The sequence below is a fragment of the Dama dama genome, chromosome 7 (assembly GCF_033118175.1).
Source record: "Dama dama isolate Ldn47 chromosome 7, ASM3311817v1, whole genome shotgun sequence".
In the NCBI taxonomy this organism is placed as follows: domain Eukaryota; kingdom Metazoa; phylum Chordata; class Mammalia; order Artiodactyla; family Cervidae; genus Dama; species Dama dama.
This window is the reverse complement of record NC_083687.1, coordinates 13,261,564-13,276,041: the sequence shown is the minus strand read 5'-3', so window position 1 is coordinate 13,276,041 and position 14,478 is coordinate 13,261,564. Positions and strand designations below refer to the sequence as shown.

At 52.0% G+C, this 14,478-nt stretch overlaps 1 protein-coding gene across 2 annotated transcripts in view; it reads left to right on the top strand.

The window, feature by feature from the left end:
• Positions 1–14,478, top strand: part of CPNE5 (copine 5) — a 102,485-nt gene that overhangs the window by 18,028 nt on the left and 69,979 nt on the right. The gene's annotated exons all lie outside the window — the stretch shown is intronic.

Sequence of the window (14,478 nt, the reverse complement as noted above, 5' to 3'; positions counted from 1 at the left end):
GTTCCTCACCCAAAAGCCAGAGGAATCCTATTAAAACCCAAGACAAACCCTGTCCCTCTTCCAGTCGGAGCCCTCCAGCAGCTCTTGCAAAACCGCAGTCTCTGTGGTGGCCCACCAAGCCCCGTGGAGTCTGACTTCCTTGAGCTGTCTGACCCATCCCCTGCTGCCCATCCCCTCCATCACTCCACTCCAGCCCCGCCTGCCTCCTCCTGCCTCAGGGTCTTTGCACTTGCTGTTCCCTCTCTCGGGATGCTCTTTTCCCAAATGTTCATGTGGCCTCTTCACAATTCCCTTAAATCTTGACTCAGACATCACCCCATCAAGGCCTTCCCTTGGCTACCCACTCTAACATTTCAACCTCTCTAGCACATATGCCCTTTCCTGCTTAATTTTGCCTCCCTGCCACTTTCCTCCCCGCCCAACACCCCACAGCATGTGTGATCTCAGTTCCCCGAACAGGGATCAAACCCACACCTCCTGCATTGGAAGCTCAGGGTCTTAACTTCTGGACCCCCAGGGAAGTCCTGCCTCCCTATCACTTTTCACTCTAAACCATAAAATCAGTGAAAGTAAAAGTGAAGTTACTCAGTCGTGTCCAACTCTTTGTGACCCCATCATGGACTGCAGCCTACCAGGCTCCTCTGTCCATGGAATTTTCCAGGCAAGAATACTGGAGTGGGCTGCCATTTCCTTCTCCAGGAGATCTTCCTGACCCAGGGATTGAACCCGGGTCTCCCGCTTTGTAGGCAGACGCTTTACTATCTGAGCCACCTCTAGTAGGTGTTAACAAATGGTTATTGGATGAGTGACTGGATTAGGAAAAAGAGACGGGTGACACAGGCCAGCAAGGATGTGGCAGCTTTTGTCCCATTCCTAACTCTGCTTCCTTCTTCCCTGGCACCTTCCATGCCAGCTGGTTTTTAGGTGCAGAGAATAAAAGGGGGAACAGGGTCAAGGGAAGGGTCCTGGTAGCCCCTGGCTCCTGTCTGAACAAAGAAGGGGCAGACCTCCTTACTCTTGGAGAAGAGGGTCTGGCCAAACAAGGATGATGTGAAAGTCTGGGAGGTGAAGAATGTTGTTTTCTGCCATGGTTGAGGAGGTGGGGGTGAATTTATCTGGAGGTGGTTTTCCGTGGTCTTTGTATTGTGCACTCTGAGCTCGCTCCTGCTGATCAGAACAGGATCCAGGATGGCGTGAGAGGGAGTTTGACCTTGGCAGCCCCACCTGTGCCCTTCACGCGACAGGGAGGGAGGAGGCCCGGAGCTCTGAATAGACTTGGCTTGGGGTCTCCACTGAGAGAGGCAGGTGCTCTATCTAATGGGACAGAGGCAGCTTCAAAGAGCAGAGCGACACAGGTCTGGCCCCCGGGGCCTGCCGAGAGGGGAGGAAGGGAATGGTGCACGAGAAGAAGAAGTCAAAAAGCCAAGAGCCCGCAGGGGTAGGGGTCCCCGGTGACTTCGTGAGAATGAGGGACTGCCAGGCCCGTAAAGGTTCAGTAATTCAGACTCTTAGTCATGAACCTTTGGTAGAAGTCCTGAACTCTGGAGGAAGTCATGAACCGCTTCCTCGTTGGTGGACTGGCCAGAACATCACCTGTCCTCCTCCCTGCTCCTCCCTCCTTCAGATTTGGCAGAAGCAAGTGGCTGAAGCAGGTAAATTTTATCCATAAAATGTATGGGCAATATTTCCCCAGGGACTGGGCTATTGTTGACTTTTTTGCCCTCTCCAAGACTCTAAACCAGTTAAAGTCTAAAGCAGATTGCAGGGGAAATGTTTGGCCTAAATGAACTCATTACTTTTGAGGCCTTTTGGCAGAGCTTCACAGAGAGCAGGAGTGTCCTAACATCTCGGTGATTCATTCAAGAAAGTCCGGAAGGGCCTCTTCAGAAGGGCGCTGCTCCATGAACCCTTAATTACACTCTGTAATGAGGCTTGTCTCATTTGGGTCAGGGTCCCCAGTTGTCCATGTTGCATCTTTTTTTATTTTTGGCCATGCTTGGGGCATGCAGGATAGTAATTCCCCAGCCAGGGACTGAACCCATGCACTGGAAGCATGGAGTCTTAACCATTGGACCGACAGGATTGAACCGATAGGGAAGTGCCCACATTGCATCTTGTTATCACACACACCACAGGGTGACACGGAGGAAAGGAGACAGGCCTTGGAGTCAGATACACCTATGCATTCACTCCTGGCTCCAGCCCTTTCTGGAACAAATTTCTTAGCCTCTGTGTTTCCACACATGGAGATATTACGGGGATAACACCGAGCTCACAGGCCTGTGATGAGGGAAGGGCAAAGTGGATATAACGTGCCTGCTCTGTAAATATTATTCTACAGCATCGGCCAGATTGTTGGGCCTTACTGGTCCATCTTCAGTCAATATTTACAATAGGAAGCATCCATGAGGTGCTGAGGGAAAGAGGGAGACAGGCCAAAAGAAGAGTTTCACCGAAAACACAGATGGAACAGGGAGTTTTCAGCCTGGAAGGGGAGATCCCCGTGCATGAATAATGCGGAAGGAGGATGTGATGCGAGGTATTGATGAGAACAGAACGGGAGCTCAGAGGAGAGAATGTTACAGCCAGGCTGTCATTCGGGTTTTTGATGGAATTGGAACCTGAACACGTCACCTGTCTAAGGGGTGCTTGATGGGGAGCAGAGGAGACTGTGGGTTGGAAGGAACTTTGGGACTCAGCAGGTTCACCCTCCTCGTCCTGTAGCGGACGGGGACTGGCCTCGGCTGTTGGAATCGGGGTGCTCCACCCCAGCGCAGCGGGAGCGTCCACTTGGGGGAGCTGAGTCAAGCTGGGTTTCAGTGAAGCCGGGAGACATGGTGCTTGCAAGGGCCCAGCAACAAAGATGGAGGTGAAAGCACAGGCTTGGAGGGGACAGGAGTAAGCAGGCCAGTCTAGGTGTTGGGTAGTTGAGACATATGATAAAAGGCTATTTATAAAGGAGTGTGTGGGGCTCAAGGAAACCAAGGAGGGCTGGTGAATCGCAGAGGCTGGCAACAGTGGGACCTCTCCAGGCCTGAGGCGGTAAGGGGAGGGTGGGGGTGGTTCCTGGAACCCCAGGGGAGCTTCTCTGCAGGGGCAGGGCCCTCAGTGAAGGTGCGAGGTCAGCCCGGCCACCCTCACTCTCCCCACCTTCTGCCCTCCTGCCTTCACCTCCCTTTGGTGGAACCTCCTGGGAGACTTGGGGCTGCTGATCCAGTCCAGATAGGTTGGCCTCCCAGGCACAGAGCAGGGTGGGGAAGGGCTGGAAGTGCATCCAGAGGGACAGACAGACTGTCCGGACAGACAGCGAGCGAAGAGGGTGTTGGGGGTAAGATACAGGAAGAGACAGCTGAAGGGAGCTCATGACCCTCATACTGAGGACTGCTGGGCTCATAGGGTCAGAATGTCAGAGAGGAGGCTGATCCTGTTTATAAGATCCATCAGGCCCATGTCCAGCCTTCAGGGGCGATGGTGGCAGAGCTCTGTTGCATGGGCTACCCTGGGACACAGGCTTCAAGCCACTTCTAGAGAAGGGACGTTTCCCTCAAACACATCAAAGGCCCTACTGCTTTGCCTGATTCTTTGTGTGACCTGCAGAGGAAAATATCGGGAATAGAGAGGTTAAAGAATAATCCAGACCCACCTCTATGGAACGGCCCCTGCTATGGAAGACTGCTTTCCCTGGTAAACACAAACCCATTCCCATGGCTCCACATTTCAGTGCAAAATGTCCCTGCGTGAGCTTGGATCTTGGCCGAGAGATACTCGTCCCATGGCTGGAGGGTGTCAAGTGCGGGCACAGCAGTTTCTCCAGGCAGGGTCCAGACCTCCCTGTCTGCATAAGGCCGCAGAAGGATGAAAGCTGCTCTCACAGCCCCTGGCTGTTGAGTTCCAGCTGATTTTAACTGTTTGGGTCATTTTAATGCCTTCTGAGAAAGCTCCATCTTCCCAGCGCCTAAATCTGTCACTGCACTTTATGAAAATTGACTCAAGATGTAATTTTAGCCCAGGAAATTGAGCACTATTTGCATCAAGGCTTGCTGGGGCCTTCTGCATGTCCCAGGAGGGGCAGGATGGCCAGGCAGGAGGAGTCCCAGAAATGCTCTCACTCAGGAAGAGGGGGCTGTGCGCGGGTCCGCATTTGAAGAGTGTAGGGGTGATCCCTGCCCCTCCCTTGCCAGGTGGCTGCCCAGGTTGGGGCCCCTGGGAAAGGAGGAGATGGGTATCATGGAATCTGAGGGTGTCCCCCGATGATTGACCCACACCACCTGCAGGGCATGCGGCCCCAGCCACCACACCCACGCGGCCCTGCCTAAGCGCTCAGTCTATTTTTGAGCAACCTCAGCCTGTTAAACATCTTAACGCCAGCTGGGAATGACAGTTCATCTCTGAATGTTCAGGATGATCTACTTCAGAGAATCTTGACATGAGCCTCCACATAACTTTGACTCAACCTGCTGTGTGCTGGGGGATGGATGCTGGGGACACAGAAAGGGAACCAGACACTGTCTACGGCCAGAGCTCCCTTTCAATTCAGGGAGGTAACAAAAGCCACAATAACAGGCGTAGTAGCGCTAATAGCAAACACTTAGCTAACAGAGAGGGACCCTGGCACTGATCTAAGCATTTACCGTAGTAACTCATTTAATCCTCACCACAACCCCATGATAGAGGTAGCTGCAGCATCATTGTTATTATTATTATTGGCCCCATTTAACAGAGGAGGAAACTGAAGCACAGAGAGATTAATGTGAAAGGAGTTTCTGAACATGACGTCAGAACTATAATAGAATTATATATAAAGGGCAAAATTCCACTCGTTCCTAATTCCATACTCGTTGTGCAAAATACGTTGGTTTTCCTCTTCCACGTGTTCTTTCAGTGTTTGAGGACAGCTCACAGGGCCCTGTTGGTCAGCTTTGGGGCAGACTTAGAATGTGACCCTTTCTCTCAAAGTTGTTCTTTATGTCTCTTGTCCCTTTGCCAATCTGGGCACACTTTCTGGAACACATGTCTGTTTGTCAGTGTTCTTTCCAAAGTGTGTGTCCTGCCCTGTTCCCTTCTCTAGCTCAGAGCACCGTGGGTGGGCTCTCTCCTCACCGGGTCTTGGACTAGATGATCATGCATTCTGTGGGTCTGTGTCCAAGGTTTACGTGTCTGTCGACACTGTCTAGAATTCCACTGGCCTCTTTGACAGATGTCTTTGACTTATTTCATATTGAGTTTTGGGGCTCCTATATCTTTCTCACACGGGCTGCTATCCGAACAGAATTCCTCTAGCTCAGATTTGGCAAATGTGTTTTTGAATCTAGATGTGAGGTTTTACAGTTATCTCTGTTATGTGTCATTTGGCAGATCCAATCTGTTGTTATGGTCTTTGACGATCACGTTGAATTATGGTTGTGCGTTCAGCATCTTGGTTCTGCCTTCTGGTCCTGCATCAGCTGCAGTCATTTGTCCATGTAAGTGATAGGGGTTGAGTGAAACGGAGTGCTATGCCCCTCTGCTCGAGACCATTTCCCAGATTGATCTGGTCCCTGATCTGGTCTCTGATCTGGTCATGATCAGGACATCATGAATAACAGTCAAATGGCTTGTCAGATGACACCCTGAACTTGATGTCCAAAACCCTACATTCCCACCCCAATTCTGAGATTTGCTATGTGACCTGGGTGAGGTATTTGTCTTCTCTGTGTCTCATCTTACTCATGTGTAGAATGGGGTTAGGAGATCTTCTTGGGAGGACTAAGATAATGTTTGTGAAATATCAATGGTAGAATATCATTGCCCAGCTTGGGCACCTGGCCCTTCATAGTGGGAACAGCCACACTTAGAGACCATGGGAATCAAACCAACGTGCCCCCCAGCACCTAGAACTCACGAGTGACAGCCAACATTCTGTAATATGTAAGCTTCCTGGGAAACTCAAGTCCCCACCTCAGAGGCTGTGGGACCTCACTGGCTCCAAGGAATGAGGGTTTCCTGGGGGAGGGGGCTTCCCAACCCTGCAAGTGAGGGTCCCTCATCAGGAGGGGCTCTTTGAGGGAAGGCCAGACACCGAGATGTCATCTCTGTGTCACGTGCAGAGCACTGCAGCATGGCGTACCAGCCACCAGGATGGGGACCGCTGGTGGCATAGGAGCTCCGCTCCCAGCCTCGAGGGTGCCTTTGTCCCCTGCTGGTGTTTAGCTGGGGTGTCTTTTCAGCCTGCCCCTGAAACCCTGCCCCTCTGTATGCCTCATCCCCCCTTCCAGACCCTGATCATCCTCCCCGGCTCTGGCCCCAAAGGTCACCCCCAGGTTCATCCCCAAAGTCTCCTTTTTCGCTCCTCCTGAAGAGAATAGGCTTTCTCCTGGCCTCCAGTCTCTCTGAATCACAGCTCAGGAATCCACCCATTTCCCAAGGCCCTGAGACAAGACATCAACCTCTTAGCCTGGGGTTAGAGCCTCTTCCACTTGGACTCCCCTAAAAATGGCCATAAGATAGGAGCTACCATGGATTCAGCCCTTGCAGTGTGCTCTGCTGGCTCATCCCTAACGCTGCAGCCACCGAGAGGAGATGTGATTGGCCCAGATCACAGAGAGGAACTGAGGCGGGGCAAGGGGAAGCAACATGTGCATGGCCATGCACTTCATCGGTGTTGGGCTGGGACTCAGTCTGTTATGAAGCCACCTAACTTTGGTTGGCTGTCCACAGCTGCCGGGCCTTTGGGGGAGATACCTGTCCCCACGGTCAGGGCTGGGTCAGGCACATCTCTGTTTCTGCTCAGCCTTGACGCTGGGCCTATGTAACCATGAAATCAGGACCCAGGCTGATTCTCCACGTGATTGAACCGTGCATGCATGCTAAGTCACTTCAGTCACGTCCAACTCTCTGCTACACTATGGACTGTAGCCCGCTCCTCTGTCCAAGGAATTTCCCAAGCAAGAATACTGGAGTTGGTTGCCACGTCCTCCTCCAGGGGATCTTCCTGATCCAGGGATCCAACCTGTGACTCTTAACGTCTCCTGCATTGGCAGGTGAGTTCTTTTACCACTAGCGCCACCTGGGAAGCCCAGATTGAATCATTGAATCATAGATTTGCAATTTGAAAATATTGGCAGTTTCACATGGTCTGACAGTTAAGGTTAGGCTCTAACCTAATATTAGCACACACCTAGTCACACACCTGTCCTTACAAGCTCAGAGAAGTCCCAGGGCCTGCATCTAACCTGAGAGGCTTCTCGAGGCAGGCTGAGGGGATGCTCCAGGGTTGGTGATGATCAGACCATGGCAGCCTCCGTCTGTGGGAGAACCTGGGGTATCCCAGACCCACTTCCAAGGCATGAGGTCACATTGGTCTCTGTCAAGTTTTGCTCCCTGCTCGTTCAAGCACTTAAATGTTTGTACAGACCTTCTAACCATCCAGTTGTCTCTCTACACCTTCCCGTTGGCTGTGAAAAATCATTGCTAACACCCCTCTGTAAATATGGCTCTCCAGTGCCCAGGAGATAGTGTATTAAAGGTGAGACCTCCTAATAAGGGTCTTTCCAATGTAACTCTCACTTGTAGGATGGATGAAACTCATTAAAAAATAATTTAAAATCATGTGATATAGGCAATAGAAAAAACCCTATGCTGTTTGACTCCAAGCTTTTCCCTCCTACCTAAGGGCCTGGTACACACTTTCTTAGGGAAGAAACTGTCCTTTGCTCTGACCCTCTTTCTGCAGCCAGCATTCAGAGCTCCCAGTCTGGTGTACTGCCCACTGTCACTCTGTTCCTCCAGAGGTAATTTTCCACCATTCCCTTGCCTTTATCCAACTCTGATCCACCTTCAGCTCTCTCTGAGCTCCCTAGACACCCTTATCCTAGCAGCCAAGATTGCTCCCTGATAACTGATGATTTAAGCTACTCAAAGAATCAATCGAGATGTACAGAAAGTCTGTGTAACAATAGGCCTCCTTTACTGGGTGCCTGCCGTGTACCCCTCATCTCAGACTCATCATCTCTAATCCTTGTAACAACTTTGCAGGCAGGTACAGAGTATGCGCAGACCATGTAGTGGGGGTGGGGTCCTGGGCAGTTCTAGGAGCCAGACAAACCTGGGTTTGTTTCAGGACCCTGATGCTTAGAGCTCTGTGGACAGAACCAGACACTTATCCTCTCTGAACTTCAGATTGCTGCTGCTGCTAAGTCATGTCAGTCGTGTCCGACCCTGTGTGACCCCATAGATGGCAGCCCACCAGGCTCCCGTCCCTGGGATTCTCCAGGCAAGAACCCTAGAGTGGCTTGCAATTTCCTTCTCCAGTGCATGAAAGTGAAAAGTGAAAGTGAAGAGTGTCCCACTCTTCTCGACCCCATGGACTGTAGCCTACCATGCTTCTCCATCCATGGGATTTCCCAAGCAAGAGTACTGGAGTGGGTTGCCATTGCCTTCTCCAAACCTCAGATTACTCACATGTAAAAGGGCAACTAGCAATACTCACCTGCTCGATTGTCTAAGGATTTGAGATAACACAGGGTAAGTTGGGGGCTTCTCTGGTAGCTCAGCTGGTAAAGAATCCACCTGCAGTGCCGGAGACCCCAGTTTGATTCCAGAAGGTCCCCTGAAGAAGGGATAGACTACCCCCTCCAGTATTCTTGCCTGGAGAATCCCCGTGGACAGAGAAGCCTGGCGGGCTGCAGTCCATGGGGTCACAAAGAGTCAGACATAGCTGACTAAGCCCCACACAGTACAGCAGAGGGTAAGTGGAGAAGCCAAGTAGGCACTTGGTAAAAGATAGCTCTTGATCATAGATCACTGACGGGCTCTGGGTGCCGGGCAATGTACCAGGCAGTTTATATACGTTCTCTGAGGTGATCCTTTCTAAAGAGAGCAGTGTGGAAGCCAAGAGAAGGGAAGTCACTCACATAAGATACTGTGGTAACCTCCAGGGTGCAGAGGGGTAGCAGGGAGGTCCCTGCTCTCAGAGGCCTTACAGGAAGCTCTGTCCCTGGTGTGCCGGATGATTGCAGGGGGAAGGACAGAAGCAGGAAGACAGTTTGCAGTGCTGTGGAACTCCTGGAATGAGAGTGGGTGGAGAACTGACATGTCCACAAAAAGATTGAAAAGCCTCCTTTTATTGATCTTGATGAGGGTGTTGGATCAGATCCTCTCGAGGCCCCAGGTTTCAGACTACAACTAGTCCAAGAGTCTCCCAAGGAGTTTAGACAGGAATTCTCAGCACTTCACAGCAGGGAGAGACCCAGGGGGGCTTCCAGGGAGAGAGGACACCATACCTGGGACTCAAAGGATGGTGGGCGGTAGAAAGGGCATTCCAGGAATGGGGTCTGACAAAAGCAAAGCCTGGGGCTGTGAATTGCCTGCATGCATTGACATGATGGCTGTGACTCAGTCTGACTGAGGCCCAGGGTGTGCTGGAAAGACGTTAGCAATCAGCTCAAGAGGAAAGGAGCTTGGGATGGGAGGGTGGCGCCTGCTGGGAGTCCTGTTGGGGGTCTGCGGTCTTAAATGTAATCACAGTTTCCAAAGTGAGCAGTCAGGGAACAGGCATTTATGGAGCACCTCCTATATCCCACACACTAGTCCAGGCACGTGGTGGAGGGCAAGACAGGCAGAGTCCCTGCACTGGAGAGGATTAGGATGGTCAGCAAAGAAATTGATTTCAGGTACTGATTGATAAGTGCTGTGAAAAAGGTAAGACAGTGTAATGAGATAGAGAGTGACTGGAAGAAGAAAGCTGCTTTAGTTAGAGGGGTGTCAGGCAAGGCCCTGCTGAGTTGAGCGTTGAGTGGTACCATGCCTAAGTCTGGGGGTGGGAGGTTCCAGACAGAGGGAACAACACGTGCAGAGGCCCTAAGGTGGGAACAGTCTCTCTCTACTCAAAGGACAAAAGAAAGCCGGTACCGTTCGAGTGGCGTGAACAATAAAAGCCATGGGCCATATGGTCACAGAGCTTGAATGGGCAGATTCTGTAGGGCTTTGTAGGTCATGTAGGAGTTCAGACACTGCTCTTAGTGCAGTGGGAAGCTATTTGAGGGTTTTGAGCAGGAGAGTGATGTAGCCTGGTTTGTGTTTCAGAAGGACAGCTGTGTCCCTGGTGTGCAGGATGATTGCAGGGGAAAGGACAGAAGCAGGAAGACAGTTTGCAGTGTTGTGGAACTCCTGGGATGAGATGGGGTGGGCACCAGCAGCAGGGATCAGGCTGATTCATGGCCAAGAGTTTAAAAGTGAAATGAAATGACGCTCCACCCGCTAGGCTGTGAGCCCAGTTTGGGATCCCTGCTGACCAACACAGGACCTGGCCCTCATCCTAAAATGTAGACCTTTATCAAAAGATGGAAAGTAACAATGGACCATTATTATTGCTAAAGCCCAGAGCAAGAGACAAGCCTCTCAAGGAGGTGGACTACCAGGCCAGCATGGGGTTGGTTTTCCAGACTCTCCCCTTTTTGCAGTCTGCCTCTGCAAAGAAAGGTTGCTCTTGGGAACTTCCCTGGTTGGTCCAGTGGTTAGGACTCCACACTCCCAATACAGGGGGCCTGGATTCCATCCCTGGTCAGGGAACTAGATCCCACGTGCCACAGCTGAGACCCGGTGCAGCCAAATAAATAAATAAAGGTCACTCCTGAGCCTTGGGATCCTTGGGCAGTCTTTGGTGGTTTTTGTTCTTGAATTTCCAGCTGAATTTCGAGGGCCTTGACCCCCTGCCATCAGGAGCAGGCAGTCCAGGACCTAGGCCTTGCTTCTGGGAGGGACCAGGTGGAGCCAGAGATACCTTCTCCCAGTCTTAGGTGCCTGCTCCCAGTCTTAGGCTTTAGAACCTGCTTTATTACCGTGTCCCTTGAAATCCTGACTTTTCCACTTCTAACCTCTCTGAGCCTTAGTTTTTTTCATCAGCAAAATGGGACTCTGGGACCCCGATGCCTGCTCATTTGGCTGTGATGGGACGAAATGACAGAATCACTCAGCTCAGTGCCTTGTTGTGCTCAATACTTTAGTTTTTGAATGAATCCATTTTATTTTTGTCTGCACTGGGTCTTCGTGTTGTGCGGGGGCTTTCTCTGGTTGCGGAGAACAGGGGCTACTCTTCATTGCAGTGCTTGGGCTTCTCATTGCAGTGGCTTCTCTTGTTGCGGAGCACCTGCTCTAGGCGTCTGGGCTTCGATAGTGCGGCGCACGGGCTTAGTTGCTCCGTGGTTTGTGGGATCTTCCCAAACCAGTGATTGAACCTGTGTCCTCTGCATTGGCAGGTGGATTCTTATCCACTGTACCACCAGGGAAGTCCCATGCTCAACACTTTAAGTATGATGATGATGATGATGAACCACAGTCAGGCTAAGCTGTGGGGTGGCTCTGTCCCCGGTCCTGCTGATCCTCAACAGGAGGATGACTGACATTCCTACTGCCTTGTGCAGTCCCCACATTACCGCACCCTGTTATCCCCCGTGGCCCTCACCACATCCCTGATGAGGAAGCTGAGACATGGAGGGGGCCCCTGCTTCACCCAGAGACTGCTAAAAATTGGCAGCGCTGGGGCGTGCTGTGGTCTTCTGAGTCCGAGGCCATGCTCCTCTCATCTGCCCAGGCCACCAACTTTCAAAACGGGCTTTTCTAGCTCTAGGCTTTGATGCGGCGCCTCCGGGGCCGACTGTGAAATTTGTGAGTGGCTCCTGCTGCCCCTTCCCCCGTTCAGCCAGAGGTGTTTGTTAGTTCTATGTTACACATTAGACAGGAGCCTAAGCTTCCATTTAGAGAAAGGAGTCAGCCTTTCTAGTAAACCCCGAGGATCTAGGCCAGGTCCCTTGGTAGCTGAGAAATCTATTTACTCTTTGGCGTTAGCGTCCAGGCACACTTTACAGCGCTGCAGCTGAGCTGCTGAGAGCGTGGGGCTCTGAAGTCAAGGTAACCGGGTCCAAATCGAGGCCACCACCTTCCCAGCGGGGGCTCTTAGGCCACTGCTTAGGCTCATAAGCCTGCTGTGGGGATTAAAGGAGTTGATTCATATAAAGTGCCTAGCACGTAGAAAATGCTCAATAATGGCTCTTTCTGTAAGAAGCCGTGAGTGAGACACCACTGATGATATCATTTCACTGACGGCGGATCAGGAAAGAACCACTGCCGCAGTCACTGCAGGGGTCTTGATGTCATTTGATAGGAACCATAGACATTTTGGGGTGTGCTAAGAAACAGGTGCTGTTATGGCAGGCTTTCTCAGGCTCCCCCGCTCCCCCCAAAGTGCTATAGCCAGACCCAAGACCCAGCGGCCCAGGCAGGACCCGGAGGACAAGCCAGCGGAGGGTGTTTCACCAGCAGCTTGGCAGCCAGGCTTATTGGTGAAAGGGCCATTCCACCAGGAGCTGGGACAACTTAACAGATTATCTGGAACAATGACTAATTAGGAACTAAGCTTTTTGGCAGGATGTCTTTTATTATAAAGCTTGGTAAAATTTCACAGGCCACTGCCGGTGTCTGGGGCCAGAACGGGGAACCTTCTTCTTTCAGGCCTGATCACCAGGAAGGCCGTTGGAGCCCCAGGTCCCCTGTCTCTGCCCTTGACCTTTCTCACCTAGAGGCCTTGCCAAAGCAGGAAGTGGCCTGGGAGGCCATAGAAGTCGAGGTTGGCTCTGGGTGACTTTAGGTAAGACTCTTGCTCTCTCTGGGCCTGGTTCTCCTCACTCTCCGAGGCGGAGGTGGCCACAGAATCTTGGGCCCCTCCCATGAGAGAACCTGAGAGAAATTTCCAGGCCCGAGATGGTGGCAGACCTGGCTGGGGGCCAGGTTCTGTGTGCCCCATCCCTCAGCCCGTGCCCTCCTTCCTGATGCCCAGACCTCCGGCCATTCTCCCCAGCCCTGGGTGCCCACCCAGTCCCGTGTTTGCAGTGCCAAGCAGGTTCCCTTGGCCCATTTCTGTTTGAATCAGATGGCTTTCTGGCCTCTAATTTTAATCCCGGTGAACATGATTCATGAGGGTCCTGCAGTGAAACTTTTAGAATCCCCCATTAAGGAGACATCAGTCATGTATGAGAACTATAGGGGGACTCCAGCTGGTGGGTGGGCAGCTTGGTGGTAGAGAGCGGTCTGTCAGCTCCCACCTCCCTCTGTCCTGGCCAGCATAGCCACTGGGGGCCTCGCAGCTGAGGGGAGGTCTCCAAAGCTTCATTCAGCTGTAATTTGTAGAAAGGCAAGAGCTGTGTAAGTTCGGGGTCATTAGGTTGTTCGGGCTTGCAGAGCCACCCACTCATTCCTGAGGCAAGGGCTGGTGGTGAGTGAACACTGCAGGACCCAGTGCCTCGGTCACCCATGGGGGCCCTGGCCCTCTCTTCCAACCCCCTGGAGCTCAGTTTCTTCATCTGTAAAATGGGGATGATAATAAAGTCATCTCCCTGGGGGTCGGTGGGGGTGTGAAATGAGATCGTGGATGTCTGGAAGTCTTCTGAAGATGAGAAGCCATGATGAAAAGATTTGATGGAAGGAAGAGACCTGAGGTGGGGGGTGGACAGGGGGTGTCCACAGGCTTCCGGGACACAAGGGCACTGCTCAGAGCCAGAGCTCCACCTGGCCTGGGCTCCTGTCACCGCCCTTTTCCTAATCAGCTGTGTGACCTCCATCAGAGCACGGCATGCCCCCTCCCCTGCCTCTCTTCTCGTTGGTGGAGAGGATTTGGCTCCTTCTGGCCCTAAAATCTTCAGTTCTAAGTCAACTTGTTGCGTGTGCCGTGTGCTCAGTCTTGTCTGATTCTTTGCAACCCCATTGGACTGTAGCCTAGCAGGCTCCTCTGTCCATGGAATTTTCCAGGCAAGAATACTGGAGTGGGTTGCCATTTCCTCTTCCAGAGGACCTTCCCCACCCAGGAATCAAACCTGCGTCTCCTGCATTGCAGGCAGATTCTTCACCTGCTAAGCCATCGGTTCAAGCTGTTAATCAGTGAATGTTTACAGAAATCACAGGAAGGACCAGGACTATGGTGTGTGTGTGTGTGTTTGTGTGTGTGAGTATAGGGGTTAGAGGTAGGGTTGGAGTTGAGCAGAGGAATAGCTCGGGGGCATTCACCTGTACTACTCAGCCCCACAAGAAGAGTTAACCAGATGGAAGGGACAGTAAGCACTGAAGATGTTCAGAGGTTTCGTGCATACTAAGTCGCTTCAGTTGTGTTCAACTCTTTGTGACTCTATCGACTGTAGCCCACCAGGCTCCTCTGCCCATGGGGTTATCCAGGCAAGGATATTGGAGTGGGTTGCCATGCCCTCCTCCAGGAGATCTTCCCGACCCAGGGATTGAACCTGCATCTCTTATATCTCCTGCTTTGGCAGGCAGGTTCTTTACCACTAGCGCCACCTGGGAAACCAGTTCAGTGGTTGGGCTGGAGCAAAGACTGGATAGGACATAGTCCTAGCCTGATTCACAGGCTATTAACCTCTTATTGGTGAGTGACTGGACCAACTCCTAATTGACTAGGAGCCAGAGTGCCTGGGTTTGAATCCTCTCCTTCCAGAC